We start from the raw sequence: 15,942 nt of genomic DNA on the forward strand, positions 1-15,942 counted from the left end.
AACGGGAGTGGTGAATAGAAATAGGGAAATGTAATTGGTGAGACAGTTCTGGTGCTGACATTGTTAAAAGGGTGTTGAAAAACTGGAAAGGGTATAGAAGAGAGACAGAAAAATGATTAAAGGGCTGAAGAAAAATGCCTTACAGTGAGAGACTAAAAGAGCTCAATTTGTTTAACTTATCAAAAAGAAAATTGAGAGGTTACTTGATTATAGTTTATAAGTACTTTCGTGGGGAGAATATACTGGGTACCTATGTGCTCTTTATTCTAACAGAGAAAGACATGACATAAGAACCAAAGACTGGAAGTTAAAGCCAGACAATTTCAAATTGGAAATTAGGCACAGTTTTTAATAGTGAGGGTGATTAATCACTGGAACAAATTACTAAGTGAAGTAAGTGGTGGATTCTTCGTCTCTTAATGTCTTCAGATCAAGACTTAATGCATTTCTGGAACACATGATTTAGGCAAACCCTAGTTGTTGGGCTCAATACATGGGTAACTAAGTAAAATTTAGTGGCTGTGGTATACAAGAGTTCAGACTAAATAATCTAATGGTCTCTTCTGTCCTTAAACTCTAGTTAGTAGACTGGGGACTTGATTATTGTGGTGGTGTTTTACTTACAGTATTGGAAACTTTTCTTCCAATGCATGTACCTTTTTCTACCTGAGGAATACTTATGCTTATGAAGTGAACCGTTTAGTTTGGGTTTCATAAACCTTTGTGACTCCCCTTCTTCCCTCCCCCCCCCCCCCCCCCAGTGTGGTTTGTGGGGTTGGGCTTTTGGGAAGAAATGGGAGAAAATCACAACCACCTTGACTCACTTCTTTAACAAGCTGCAATGCCCACCCTCCCTCTCTTCCTCAGGAATCGTGTGTACGTTGACAAAGGCCACTCACCAGTAGTCGGTGGGAAGGCTTATATTGAAAGTGTGGGGGCCTAAGCCAATTCATTTCTGCAGAATTTAATCTTTCACTGAAAAATTGTTGCAAGCCCCTATGCTGTTGAGTAGTCTTGTGAATGTGAATCAAATGTAGAACGAGGCAATGTTGTCTTTGTGTCAGCTCATAGCTTTATCAAGCAGCATCAGAGTGAAATTAACAGATTTCTGGGCAACTGCAAGAAATTAGCTGAGGTCTGTTGCCATTGTGTCCTGTCTACGACATTGAGGGCAAGGTTAAAAGCCTCTCCCTCTGTAAGGAACCAGCTAAAGGTTGCTTCCATCAATACTCTATCCACCTGAGGTCTGGAGCTACCCTTTTGCCCTTTGTCTCTTAGATATTATTTCATGGGGGATAGGTCCATCAATAGCTATTAGCCCCAATGGGCAGGGATGGTGTCCCTAGCCTCTGGGAATGGGCAACGGGGATGGAACACTTGATGATTATCTGTTCTGTTCATTCCCTCTGGGGCACCTGAAGACAGGATACTGGGCTAGATGGACCTTTGGTCTGACCCTTTATGGCCGTTCTTATGCTCATAAAGTGGAGGAAAATATTTTATTTTCTCTATACCCAGGTATTTTCTACAGGTTTCCCCTGCCGACAGGCTCACCAAAGAGAGATTTGCAGGAAGATATTTATCATTTCACCTCCTAATTTTCTTTTTTAAAGGGACCCTCTCTTTTGTTTTTATCTCCCTCTCTACCATTTTGCCACCAAAGAAGAGGCCACAAGGGAAAGAAGGGAGGGAGGTATTGTAAACACATTTTTCACCTTGTCCTTACTGTCACTGCAAGTCGGGCAAATAATGGAGGAAGTAAATGTGTTCTTTCCCTCAGCCCCCTCTGTGATCACCTTTAGCTGAATCTGTTTTAGGAGTACTTAAATTAGAAGAACACAAATTTGGGGATGGATTCGCTCCTTCTCTGTGACCCTAGTATGCTGCATTGGCATCAGAAAAGGACTGGCAGAGCCCAGGATCAGGGTCTGGAGAGAATTCACCCTGGCACAATCTTTGTGAAAGGCAGCAAAAGGTCCTGCAGTAGGGGTTGGCTTAATTGTTGGAGGAGGTGGGTCTGCAAGGACAGATTGCCATAATTTAGGCAGCCCTTTAAGGCTGTCTGTTATGCCAGGGGCATCGCTGGCCTCTGCATTAGTCAAGAATTGGGAGGGCATGAGGTGACTTATAGCCAGATCAAGCCCTTTCCTCTTCCCTTGGGCTTTGAGTTTTTTGTTGTGCTTAACTGTGATGTAGAACACATGAAACTCTATTAAATCTGCAAATAATTCATATTTTCTGTATTCCTAAATCTGCTATTGTGGATTTTTCTGTTAGAGTTTAAATTTTTTAGTCTTATTGGCTGCAGTCCTCCTTTAAATATATTGAAAGTGCACCACATTCCATTAAATAAATCCTGCCTGGAATAACATAAGCAAAGTCAGGCACTAGAGTTATTTATGAATGGAAAGAACACAAAAAAAGAGGATGGGAGAGGGATAGAGTAGGCCTCTTCTCCCTTCCTTCATTGTGCTAAGCATAAGTCCCTAGTTTCAGGGGATGGTAACTAAAGCAAGTTCCTCTTGACCACGTTAAAAGGAAATGCCTTGCCATTCTGACCGTTGGCTTCATGTCAGTGTGGATTAAGGTTTTTCTTCCCCACTGGAATCAGCCCAGTTTAAACTTATCTTCTCCTTTATGTCTGCTGTTTAATGAGGTCCGATTGAAGAGCCCTCTCTCTAGACCTGGCACATATTGGTTTCTCCAGGGCTGGGCAGATTTTCTTCTCTCCTGCCTGAAGCAGATTTTTAAATCCCTTCTTTGCCCTTCCGAGTGTGAGGACCAGCATCACAAGGACTTTTCTCCAGCAGCTGTAATTAAAACATTTGAGAGGTCAAATGTTCTGTCTTCTGTTGTCAAGACCGTGTTTGGGGAAATCTCTCAGGTTTCTTTGCTACATTAAGCCCTGGGCAGTTTAAAAATATTACTTGTGCTCATGTAGGTGGTACTACTATATTGTGTCACCTACATTGTACACAGAAAGAATATTATGTAACAAAATATCATGGTTGGGGTGGGACTTGAGTTGATCTTCAATAAAATACTGAAGGATTCTAGAATATCATTCTTCTTTCTAACAGAAGGAAAACACTAGCTACAGATTTAATTCATATTCCTTCCCCCTTAGCCTCAAGAACTGATCCTATTTATGCTTAATTTGTTTTTTCTTCATATAAGCTTTTGGCTATCTGGAAGTGCATAGAAATATACTAACATCAGGAGGGTGTCGGCTCTCCCCAAATCTGAAACCGCAAACTAAGATTCTCCAGGCAAGACTCACTAGGAGGCCATAAGATGATGTCTTATCTTTCTTTAAAGTAAAAATAGCTAGTTTAATTGTGAGATTTTCCTTGTCTTTCCTCAGTAACAAATACAATCCGTACTGTGCTCCTGAAGAAGATATGTAACCTTTGGGTCAGGACAGCCATCTCTTTTTCTCGAATAATAAATAAAGGGTGACTCTCCCAATCTCTGAAAATGTAGCACTGTTCTCTTTCCTAAGATAGCTCAGGTCAATTTAATGAAAATGATCAACCTTTGAATCAAAGCCAAATGTCTGTTGCACTTTTGATATCTATACATCTGAAAGCTGTCTGTCTTTGTCACTATCAAGCCATATTACTGTTTTTGTTTCTTTAATTGATGGAATTAGCATCACTTTATTGGTTGTGGTTTTCCGTTTAGTATTTCTTCTGTCCCATCAGTTTGAGAAATAGTCATCGTATCTTCTATTTAGATGACTGGCTGGTAAATGGAAAATGTCAAAGTAGAAGCATCTGTTCATCTACTAACGAAAACCGTCCACAGACATAGATTGCTTTTCAAACTCTCCACTCCATCACAACGTTATGTGTAATACCTAGAATGCTTCTTGACCTCCTCAGGACCAACATGAAAGTGGTATGCTTCACACAAGTATACATTGGTACCTCTGTAAACAACACCTTCCAAGGAGCTGTCAACCGTGTAGAGCAGGGGTGTCAAACATATGGCCTGCGGGCTGGATCTGGCCCACGGAACAGTTTCATCTGGACCATGGACTTCTCAGGAATCTTCTGGCTTGCCTACATGACCCCTGAGATTACACTATGAGGGCATGATTTGTAGAACTCCGCACTGTAGAGCCTTCTAATGTGCACTGATGTAGTCCTTTAGTGCATGCGGGGGAGTTAGAAGGCAACACACTGGTGCGTTCTACAGATTACACCCTGGTAATCCAGACTCTGGGGCTGTGTAGACAAGCCCTTCATTTCTTTATTAGGATGACTGTGGTTGACTCATTATGGTCCCCTCCTGTCTGCATGAGGGTGGGTTTGAATCACAATGAAAATTAGTTTGTACTCAAAGACCAACCAGGACTGCTGAGCAGCAATCCAGAAAAACAGGTATAGAAACTCTTGGTCACAATTAAGTGCTTCCAGAGAAGCATGAGTCTGGTGGAAGCTGGTATGTCTGGGAGAGGGGAAATGACACTGAAGAGCACTTACCTGCTGACTGGAGAATAGATACCCCAACCTGGAAAGTCAAAGAAAAGGAAACTGCAAACAACTCAAAGGGTAAATGCCTTTTGCAGCTGAAAGACCAGCAGACTCCCTTTCTTTCTTCTCTTCCTTCCTTTCTTTCTTTAGCTTGTGACAAGTGGCGATCCTGTCTTTATTGAAGGGCTTGTCTACACAGGCACTTTACAACACTGCAACTTTCTCACTCAGGAGTATGAAAAAACACCCTCCTGAGCACTGCAAGTTTCAGCGCTGTAATGTGCCAATGTAGATAGTGCCCCAGTGCTGGGAGCCACACCACTCATGGAGGTGGTTTTTTAAGAGCGCTGGGAAAGCTGTGCCACAACTACACAAGCCACATTGCCAGTGTAGACAAGCAATAAGAAGAGAGAGGTAGATCAAGAGTGTTGTGAATTTCAAGAGAAATGCAGGATTTTCTATTTATTGTGGACTTTTATGGAAAGCCCATGTACTGATTTGTAAACAACAGTTAGCTGTGGTAAAATAATACAACATTCAAAGATACTATCAAGCAAACCATGGCGAGAAATATGATAACACAGGAAAGTTACACAAAGATAAATACTCTGAATTAGCACAACTATTGAAAAGGCAGCAATCAATGTTTACTAATGTTAATCATATAAATTATGCTGCGGTTAAAGTGAGTGATTTCTATTTTAATAACTTTTGCTGAATGTGCCCCATGCCAAGTGGCAGGGTATCAGATCAGGCCTCTTACATGAAATGAGTTTGATGCCTCTGCTGTAGAGGATTGTGAGTGGTTATGTATTCTGTATTATGTGATGGAATACACCTCACCACAGGAGGCAAGCTTCCTGCAATACAAAACGTGGGTCCAAATAAATCTTTCTCCTCCCATCCCTTCCCCTCTGCAAAACCAGCTTCCTTGGTGCTGGGGAAAAGGAACAATGACGACCACATCTGTCTTCGACAGGAAGCCTATTATAACTTTTATATGGTCCTGCCAGATAAGCTTTAGGTTTCTTCCTTAGGGATATTGAGAATTCCAGGCAACAGGACTGAAAATGACACTATGGAATCATTCAATTTGAAGGTTTTTAGACTTCAGTATGCTTCAGATACTATTAACAGAGGAAAATAATTTAAAGGAAGATCTGATGACAAGATGGCAGTAGCCTACAATAAAGATTGATTGGGCCCCCTTACACCATGTATTCATAGGGAAATTCAACATACCAGAGGAGAATCTGGTCTGTATTGTGAAATTCCAAATACCTCATGTGGGCCTGTTATCCTTGCAGAAGAATTCCCCGGAGAAATTGACCTTCAGTTTGGAAGTCTTCAGTTACATTCCGGCGCTCATGGGACAATAGTCAATACAATTTTCCTTTGCCAGCAACTGCAAGCTTCCGTGTTACTGAAACAGTACATGCTGTTCTTCAAGGAAAGCAGTGGCAATTGAGGCCCTTTATATATTGTGGTTTGTTTTATGCATTTCACTACCATAATCTAGATAGTAAAATCGTCTGTCTGTTTCCCCTATTAACTCTTCTAACACCACAACAGGAAGAAGCTCTCTTTGGCATTGCCCCTTTTTGTCATGCTTAGTGATTTGCCTGGAGCAACATCACGTATGACTCATTTTGATTAGTGAGGTCAAGTCACTATTAATCAAATTTCTTCCCCCACTAATTGTACTACTTGGGCTTATAGACTTAGCACTGATAATATCTCCCAAAGGTTTCCCATCAGAGTTATTTAGTGAGCCACAGGCTGTGAACTAGTATCTGAGTTTTTGGTCCCAGTAAATGTTCATTTTATTTCCAAATGTCTGAGAAGTGATTTGACTTAACTATTTTTTGGATAGAAGAGGCAAACTGGCACTGTATATTAACAAAATAAAATAAAAATTATTTACCAAAACAAAAAAAGCCACTGGCAGCTTTTCATACCTTGTAATACTAACTCAGGCCTTCCACTCTGTTGGACCATGATGTGTAACCCAAAGGGTTCTAGCAAAGTAAATATCTACTTTAGAAGAAATGGGACCTAGATAACTGTTGCATCAAATTGTTCACATTCTTAGCCCTGGTCTACGCTACTAGTTTAGGTCGAATTTAGCTGTTAGATCGATTTAACCCTGGACCTGTCCACACGATGAAGCCATTTTTGTCGACTTAAAGGGCTCTTAAAATCGATTTCTGTACTCCTCCCCGAGGGGATTAGCGCTGAAATCGACATCGCCGGGTCGAATTTGGGGTAGTGTGGACGCAATTCGACAGTATTGGCCTCCGGGAGCTATCCCAGAGTGCTCCATTGTGACCGCTCTGGACAGCACTCTCAACTCAGATGCACTGGCCAGGCAGACAGGAAAAAGCCTTGGGAACTTTTGAATTTCATTTCCTGTTTGACCAACATGGCGAGCTGATCAGCACGGGTGACCATGCAGTCCCAGAATTGCAAAAGAGCTCCAGTGTGGACAGAACAGGAGGTACTGGATCTGATCGCCGTTTGGGGAAGACGAATCCATGCTATCAGAACTCTGTTCCAAAAGACGAAATGCCAAAATATTTGAAAAAATCTCTAAGGGCATAACGGACAGAAGCTACAACAGGGACCTGCAGGAGTGCCGCATGAAAATTAAGGAGCTCAGGCAAGCCTACCAAAAAGTCAAAGAGGCAAATGGCCGCTCCGGGTCAGAGCCCCGACATCCCGCTTCTACAATGAGCTGCATGCAGTTCTGGGGGGGGGGAGGGGCACCACTACCCCACCACTGTCTGAGGATACCTGCCAGGGGGAGTCTCACTCAACAGGTATGAGGATTTTGGGGATGAGGAAGATGAGGAGATGGAGGAGGATAGCACACAGCACGCAAGCGGAGAAACCATACTCTGTGACAGCCAGAGACTGTTTATCACCCTGGAGCTAATACCCTCCCAATCCGGGCTCACGGACCATGAAGCCAGAGCAGGCACCTCTGGTGAATGTACCTTTGTAAATATAATGCATGGTTTAAAAGCAAGCGTGTTTAATGGTTGATTTGCCCTGAAGACTTGGGATGCATTCGCAGCCAGTACAGCCCCTCCTTTTAAATGGCCAACCCATTGGTATGGGAAAGGAGGGCGCTGCTGTTTGAAACCATTCCCACATTGTATGAAAGTTGAAGAAGCCAAAAGACTGTGGCTTGCCATCGCTGCCTGCAAGCCGAACTTTGTTGCCCGGCCCTGCGTGTGTGATCTCTCACACCGAACCGGCAGGCTCTCAATATAAGAGTCAAAATGCGACCTTGTACCGAAAGCATATGTGCTATATAATGTTAACAGCTTGGTTCGCTATGGAAGAGTCTACCCATTGTTCTCTAAAATGTGTCTTTTTAAATACTACTCTTTTTTTTTTTTTTCCCTCCCGCAGCTGCAAATGTTTCAACGCTCCCCCATCATCTCTGTCTCAGAAGCTAGTGCAGATAAGAAGGCAAAAAAAATGCACTTGCGATGAAATGTTCTCTGAGCTCATGAAGTCCTCCCGCACTGAAAGAGCTCAGCAGAATGCGTGGAGGCAAACAATGTCAGAGTCCAGGAAAGCAGAAAATGAACGTGAGGACAGGAGGGACGAGCGAGCTAAGAGGTGGTATCAGCGTGATGAGAGGAGACAGGATGCAATGCTGAGGCTGGGGGATCAAACCAATATGCTCCGGGGTCTGGTGGAGCTGCAGGAAATGCAGCAGGAGCACAGACCGCCGCTGCAGCCCCTGTGTAACCGCCTGCCCTCCTCACCCAGATGCCCAAGAACGTTGGGGAGGGGGGTGAGGGCTCCGGGCACCCAATCACTCCACCCCAGAGGACTGCCCAAGCAACAGAAGGCTGGCATTCAATAAGTTTTGAAGTGCAGTGTGGCCTTGTCCTTTCCTCCTCACCTCCTCCACCACCTCACCCGGTGCTTCCCTCCTCCCCCACCCCTCCCAGGCTACCTTGGCAATTATCCCCTATTTTGTGTGATGAATTAATAAAGAATGCATGATTTTGAAACAATAATGACTTTATTGCTTTTGCAAGAGGTGATTGAAGGGGGGAGGGCAGTTCGCTTACAGGGAAGTAGAGTGAACCAAGGGGGCGGGTTTTCATCAAGGAGAAACAAACAGAACTGTCACAACGTAGCCTGGCCAGTCATGAAACTGGTTTTCAAAGCTTCTCTGATGCTCAGCGCGCCCTGCTGCGCTCTTGTAATCGCCCTGGTGTCTCGCTGCACGTAATCAGCGGCCAGGCGATTTGCCTCAACCTCCCACCCCACCATCAAACGTCTCCCCCTTACTCTCACAGATATTGTGGAGCACACAGCAAGCGGCAAGAACAGTTGGAATATTGCTTTCACTGAGGTCTAACCAAGTCAGTAAACTGCGCCAGCGTGCTTTTAAACGTCCAAATGCACATTCTACCACCATTCGGCACTTCCTAAGCCTATAGTTGAACAGCTCCTGACTACTGTTCAGGGTGCCTGTGTATGGCTTCTTGAGCCATGACATTAAGGGGTAGGCTGGGTCCCCAAGGATAACTATAGGCATTTCAATGTCCCCAACAGTTATTTTGTGGTCTGGGAAGTAAGTCCTTTCCTGCAGCTGTTCAAACAGACCAGAGTTCCTGAAGATGCAAGTGTCATGTACCTTTTTCGGCCATCCCATGTTGATGTCGGTGAAACGTCCCTTGTGATCCACCACTGCTTGCAGCACCATTGAAAAGTACCCCTTGCAGTTTATGTACTGGCTGCCAAGGTGGTCCGATCCCAAGATAGGGATATGCACTCAGTCTATCGCCCCACTACAGTTAGGGAATCCCATTGCAGCAAAGCCATCCTCTATGAGCTGCACATTTCCCAGAGTCACTACCCTTGATAGCAGCAGCTCAGTGACTGCATTGGCTACTTGGATCACAGCAGCCCCCACAGTAGATTTACCCACTCCAAATTGATTAGTGACTGGTAGCTGTCTGCCGTTGCAAATTTCCAGAGGGCTATCACCACTCGCTTCTCAATTGTGAGGGCTGCTCTCATCTTGGTATTCTTGCGCTTCAGGGCAGGGGAAAGCAAGTCACAAAGTTCTATGAAAGTGCCCTTATGCATGCAAAAGTTTCACAGCCACTGGGAATCATCCCAGACCCGCAACACTATGCAGTCCCATAGTCTGTGCTTGTTTCCCGGGCCCAGAATTGGCGTTCCACGGCATGAACCTGCCCCATTACCACCATGATGTCCAATTGCCAGGGCCCGTGCTTTGAGAGAAGTCTGTGTCCATGTCCTCATCACTATCGTGATCGCGCTGTCATCACCTCCTCGCCTGCTTTTGCAGGTTCTGGTCCTGCACATACTGCAGGATAACGCACGAGGTGTTTACAATGCTCACAACAGCAGCAGTGAGCTGAGCGGGCTCCATGTTCGCCGCTGTATGGTGTCTGAAGGAGAGCAGGAAAGCAGAGTTGCAGCGGAATTGGTGGATGACGACGGATGTCACGAGACTAGATATTTACACCGAACAACGAGAGTACCTGCGAGGTGGATTCCTGGCACCAGGAGAGCAGAGTTGCAGTGGAAGTGGTGGAGGATGACGGTTAGCACCGTGCACATTTCCCGAGGACCTGGGAGCCCATGATAGACAACATGGAGAAATTCGCTGTCGAGGCAATATCAGCAGAGCAGAGTTGCAGCAGAAGCGGTGTATGATGATGGTTTGCAGTCCTACTGCACTATCTGCTGCAAACAGCACCCAGGACACAACAGCGGTGGTGTCGGTGAGCTGAGCGGGCTGCATGCTTGCTGTGGTATGGCGTCTGAAGGAGAGCAGGAAAGCAGAGTTGCAGCGGAAGCGGTGTATGACGATGACGATAGTTTGCTGTCCTATTGCACCGTCTGCTGCCAGCAGCACCCAGGACACAACAGCAGCGGTGTCGGTGAGCTGAGCTGTACGTTTGCCGTGGTATGGCGTCTGCGCGGGGAAAAAAGGCGCAAAACGATTGTCTGCCGTTGCTTTCATGGAGGGAGGGGCGACTGACGACATGTACCCAAAACCACCTGCAACAATGTTTTTGCCCCATCAGGCACTGGGAGCTTAACCCAGAATTGCAGTGGGCGGTGGAGACTGCGGGAACTGTGGGATAGCTACCCACAGTGTACCGCTCCGTAAGTCGATGCTAGCCATGGTAGTGAGGACGCACTCCGCCGACTTATTGCGCTTAGTGTGGACATACGCAGTCAACTGTATAAAATAGATTTCTAAAAATCGACTTCTATAAAATCGACCTAATTTCGTAGTGTAGACATACCCATAGACTATATAGAATAGTGCTGTTTTTTTTTTTTCCTTTTGGCCCTTCTCCTTATCCCAGAACTAACCCCTCCTCTTCCTTTCAGTAGCCACAGTGATCATCTTTTCAAGTGAGGATAAGGACTTTCTTTGTAAGCCATCAGTTTCACTCCTTAACTATCCAAGGAAGCACTTGTAGAACAGCATGAGAAACCCCCTCTTCTCCCAACGCCCGAGCAAGCTACCTTTGCTGGCGAAGGTAAGGAGAGACCAGAACTAGAGTTCCAAACTGGGTTCCCTGCATGGCAGGGCACAACACTATTGTGACTGGTTGGATCACAAAAACCCCCTTGGGAGCTGCCACCCGATGTGCAAAGACTACCCCCGCTTCTGTTTTCCCTGCCAGCTCAGGACTCCAGCACCCTGTCTTGCTGAGCCAGACACTCCCGTCTGCTCCAGCACAGACCCAGGGTCTGAATCACTTGCCCCAAAGCTGCAGGTTTACCTGAAAACAGCTCACAGAAGTGTGCTTGTCTTTAGCACTCAGATGCCCAACTCCCAATGGGATCTAAACCCAAATAAATCCGTTTTACCCTGCATAAAGCTTAAAGCTTATGCAGGGCAAACTCATAAATTGTTCACCCTCTATAACACTGATAGAGAGATATGCACAGTTGTTTGCTCCCCCAGGTATTAATACATATTCTGAGTAAATTACTAAATAAAAAGTGATTTTTATTAAATACAGAAAATAGGATTTAAGTGGTAACAGACAGACCAAAGTAAGTCACCAAGCAAAATAAAATAAAATGTGCAAATCTATGTCTAATCAAACTAAATACAGATAAGTTCCTCACTAGTTCCAGAATGGTCCCTTTTACAGGCTAATCTCCTTTTAGCCTGGGTCCAGCAATCACTCACACCCCCTGTAGTTACTGTCCTTTGTTCCAGTTTCTTTCAAGTATCCTGGGGGGAGGGTGGAGAGGCTCCTTCTTTAGCTAGCTGAAGACAAAATTGGGGGGTCTCCCACGGGTTTAAATAGACTTTCTCTTGTGGAGACCCCCCTCCTCACTCCTATGCAAAGTCCAGCTCCAAGATGGAGTTCTGGAGTCACCTGGGCAAGTCACATGTCCCTGCATGATTCAGTCTTTACAGTCAAAGCCATTGTCCACATGGTATCTTGTATGTCTCCAGGAAGACTTCTTATGTGGATTGGAGCATTCCAAGATGCATTGTTCCCCAAGTGCTTCCTGATCAGGTACTTAACCTTGCAAATTCCTTCCTAAAGAAACTGATCAAATGCCTCCCAAAGCTTACTTAGAAACCAAGCAAGTATATAGCCCATATTCTTAACCTCAAGTCGAAAATGATGTATGTGTAGAGATAGGATGAATAGATATAGTAGACCATAACCTTTACGGAGATGTATTACATGGCACAGGCAGCACAAAACATATTCCAGTTATGTCGTGCATACATTTATAAGCACCCCCCCATAAAGCCTTATGGGGTACATTGTCACAACTATAACTTGGCAAGTGGCTGCTGTAGAACCATTCTGGCTCATTGTTAGAATAATTTTATTACTACTAAAATATTAGCGGACTATTTAGGTAGGAAACTCTTTGTGGTAGGGGCTATCTCTTACTCCTGTGTGTGGACAACATCAAGCACAATAGAAACTCCCTCTCAGTTGGGGTTTTTAGGTGTGACTGTAAATAATAGCATAAATCCTAATCATATCTATTTTGTGAAACTGATACAGGATATATTCTCTGCCTTTTAGATTTCTATTTCCTGTTGATATTTTAGCCCTACTTGTTGTGCTGTTTTGTTTATTACTTACTTAGATTATTTCTTCTTAAAAGCAATACAGGTGGTATGAGTTTTATTTCTGTATAGTAACCAGATTTAATAACTCTGTGAAGAATGCTTAGTTTGAAAATTATGTCCAAGAAAGGGTGGGCAGGGAACTGCTCATTTTAGTAGAATGAGATATGGAGACATTTGTCTCTGCTATTTGTATGAAATATTATTTTTAAATCTGCTTTTATGATGTGAGAAAGACACAGAAAATATCGATTAGGAAATCTTGATATATTTTTTTCTTCAGAAAACTGTGGATGAAATAGAATGTGGTGTTACTTATAGAGAAGAGTACTGTTAAGCATACCTGAGCTCCCATGAAAAGAAAAGCTATGGTTATTATTAAAATCTCTGAATTCAGTCCAGGTGAACAATGACCAAAAATTCTTAGTTAGATGAATGTTAGGTGGACTGGGTGAATAACTTGGCAACCTCAATCCAGTTATTAATAATTCATGGAAGAGGAGAGAAGAGGGGGATAGGCCCAGGAAATTCCGCTCCGACCTTTGTTTTAGCAGATGTCAAAGGCTGAGTGTTGGGATACTACTCTTGCTATTTGTGATCTCTCTAATTTAGGATTATGGCACATAGATGAGGTATTGTGGGAACGTTTGCATAGCTACTGCTCATTTTATACTTTGTGGATAAAGAGAACTCTCTAGGGCTGTCAGCACCTTTCAAAAACACTAAATGGACTTTAAAAAAAGTTGTCCCTTGAAAGCTGTTGAATGAAGATCACTTATAACCTACTCTTCCACACTACTGCATAGTTCTTCTTCCATCTGTCCTTCCTGCACCCAGGGTAGTGGCTTGGGAAGAGCATAGTCCGGTGGTCTTCTAAGGCCTTGGCTACACTTGCGAGTTGCAGCGCTGTAACTCACTCCCCGTCCACACTGGCAAGGCATTTGCAGTGCTGTATCTCCTTGGTTGCAGCGCTGCATGTACTCCACCTCTCCGAGAGGAATAGTGAGTGCAGCGCTGCGGCGCCAGTGTGGCCGCCCAATGCGCTGTGAATGGCCTCCAGAATTATTCGGCAGTATCCCACAATGCCTGTTCTAGCCACTCTGGTCATCAGTTCAAACTCTACTGCCCTGGCCTCAGGTAACCAATCATGTGACCGACCCTTTACATTTCCCGGGAATTTTAAAAATCCCCTTCCTGTTTGCTCAGCCGGGCGTGGTGTGGAGTGCTATCAGTGAATCTTTCCAGGTGACCATGCTTCCACGTGCCAAGCGAGCCCCAGCATGGAGCAATGGCGAGTTGCTGGACCTCATCAGTATTTGGGGGGGAGGAAGCTGTCCAGTCCCAGCTGCGCTCCAGCCATAGGAATTACGATACCTTCGGGAAGGTATCAAAGGACATGATGGAAAGGGGCTATGACCGGGACGCCCTGCAGTGCAGGATTAAAGTCAAGGAGCTGCGGAGTGCCTACCGCAAAGCCCGCGATGCCAACGGCCGCTCGGGTGCTCCCCCCGCGACCTGCAGATTCTACAAGGAGCTGGATGCGATACTTTGGGTTAACCCCACTTCCACTCCGAGCACCACCACGGACACTTCAGAGCCGGTGTGGGAGAGGGAGGAGGAGGAAAAGGGGAGTGATGGTGGTGGGCTGGATGGAGACACCCCGGAGTCCCTGGAGCCATGCAGCCAGGAGCTCTTCTCGAGCCAGGAGGAAGGTAGCCAGACGCAGCGGCCGGTACTTGGTGGAGGACAAACAGAAGAGCAGGTTCCCGGTAAGCGTTTTTTTTTTACGGAAGGAATTTTTTCGGTGCTGGCTCTTTGGGGGAGGAGGGTTAGGCATGCATGCCTAGATGCGGAATAGTGCATTGATGTGGTTTATCACATCGTGGTAATTGGCCTCGGTAAACTCCTCGAATGTCTCATCCAGAATGTGTGCAGAGCGCTTGCGCAGGTTTATAGGGAGAGCCACCGTGGTCCTTGTCCCAGCCAGGCTAACGTGTCTGTGCCGCAAGGGGCGGGGGGACCATTGCTGCACACAGGCAAGCTGCATATGGGCCAGGGCGGAAGCCGCATTGCAGTAGAAGACCCTCCCTTGCTTCCCAGGTCACTCTCAGTAGCGAGATATCGTCCAGGACGAACTCCTGTGGAAAATGTTGGGACAGTGTTCAGTGTAGGTGCCCCCTGAAGCTGTTGGCTCTCCTCAAAGCACAGAAACCCAGAGGACAGTGCAGCCCTGAAACAATCAGCCCCCATTACTCACCATTTTGAGGCTCCCGTGGGATATGTGTGCTCCATTTCGGACGGGAAAATTATGCTATTGTGTAGACCCTGTGTGTTTTCTATTCCTTAAGTGCGGGGGGAATCATTACTCTGGTATAAACAATGCTGCCTCTGTTAAATGTTGAATTTTGCCTATACAGCTGCATCAACCTTGAGACCTCAGCCGTCCCTCTTGTCGCCTGCTCAGAGACTGCAAAGACTCAGGAAGAGACCGCGAAAAAGCAAAGAAGACATGCTGCAAGAAGTGATGCGGCAATCTATTAAAGAGAACGAGAAGGCACAGGACTGGAGGGAGAGAGAAAGCAGGATCCGCCAGGAAAACGCAGCGCACCAGCGGCAAAGCACCGCGCAGTGGCAGCAAAGCACTGATAGGCTCATCAGCATCCTGGAGCGCCAAGCAGATGCTATCCAGGAGCTGGTAGCCATGCAGAAAGAGGAGCAGTAACGCAAACGCCACCCCCCCTACAGCCCTTGTCCCAAAACTCTTTCCGTTGTGCCCCACTGTCACCTCCAACCCACTTTCCCCAACTTCCATGTTCTTCACTCCACCCACTGCCTCCAACACCAGTATCTTCACCACCCGGCCCTGAAAACCACGACCCTTACCCTCCGCACTCAACCCCCATCACCATGCAGTATAGCTGCCCTGAAGTGCAGCACTCACTGCACAGCACACCAGACAGGACATACACAAATCTGTGATTGTACTGTTCCCCACTCCACCCCCTTGTTTCTTTTCAATAAATGGATTATTTGGTTTGAAAACATTATTATTGCATAAAGTAAAAGACTCCTTAGCCCAGGAAATAAACAGGCACTGCAAGTCTGCTTGTCTGCTAAGCAGACACTAATTCCTAAAGATTGGAACTACTGCACTTCACTCCCGTGCAGGGCACCAGATATCACTGCTGGTTTTCAGCCTCAAATTGCTCCCTCAAGGCATCCCTAATCCTTGCAGACCCACGCTGGGCCCCTGTAATAGCCCTGCTCTCTCGCTGTGCAAATTCAGCCTCCAGGTGTTGAACCTTGGAGGTCCATGCCTGAGTGAAGCTTTCACCCCTC

At 45.6% G+C, this 15,942-nt stretch overlaps 1 protein-coding gene across 4 annotated transcripts in view; it reads left to right on the forward strand.

Moving 5' to 3' along the window:
- Nucleotides 1-15,942, forward strand: part of RAD54L2 (RAD54 like 2) — a 101,885-nt gene that overhangs the window by 8,977 nt on the left and 76,966 nt on the right. The gene's annotated exons all lie outside the window — the stretch shown is intronic.

This window comes from Chrysemys picta, chromosome 7 (assembly GCF_011386835.1).
Source record: "Chrysemys picta bellii isolate R12L10 chromosome 7, ASM1138683v2, whole genome shotgun sequence".
In the NCBI taxonomy this organism is placed as follows: Eukaryota; Metazoa; Chordata; order Testudines; family Emydidae; genus Chrysemys; species Chrysemys picta.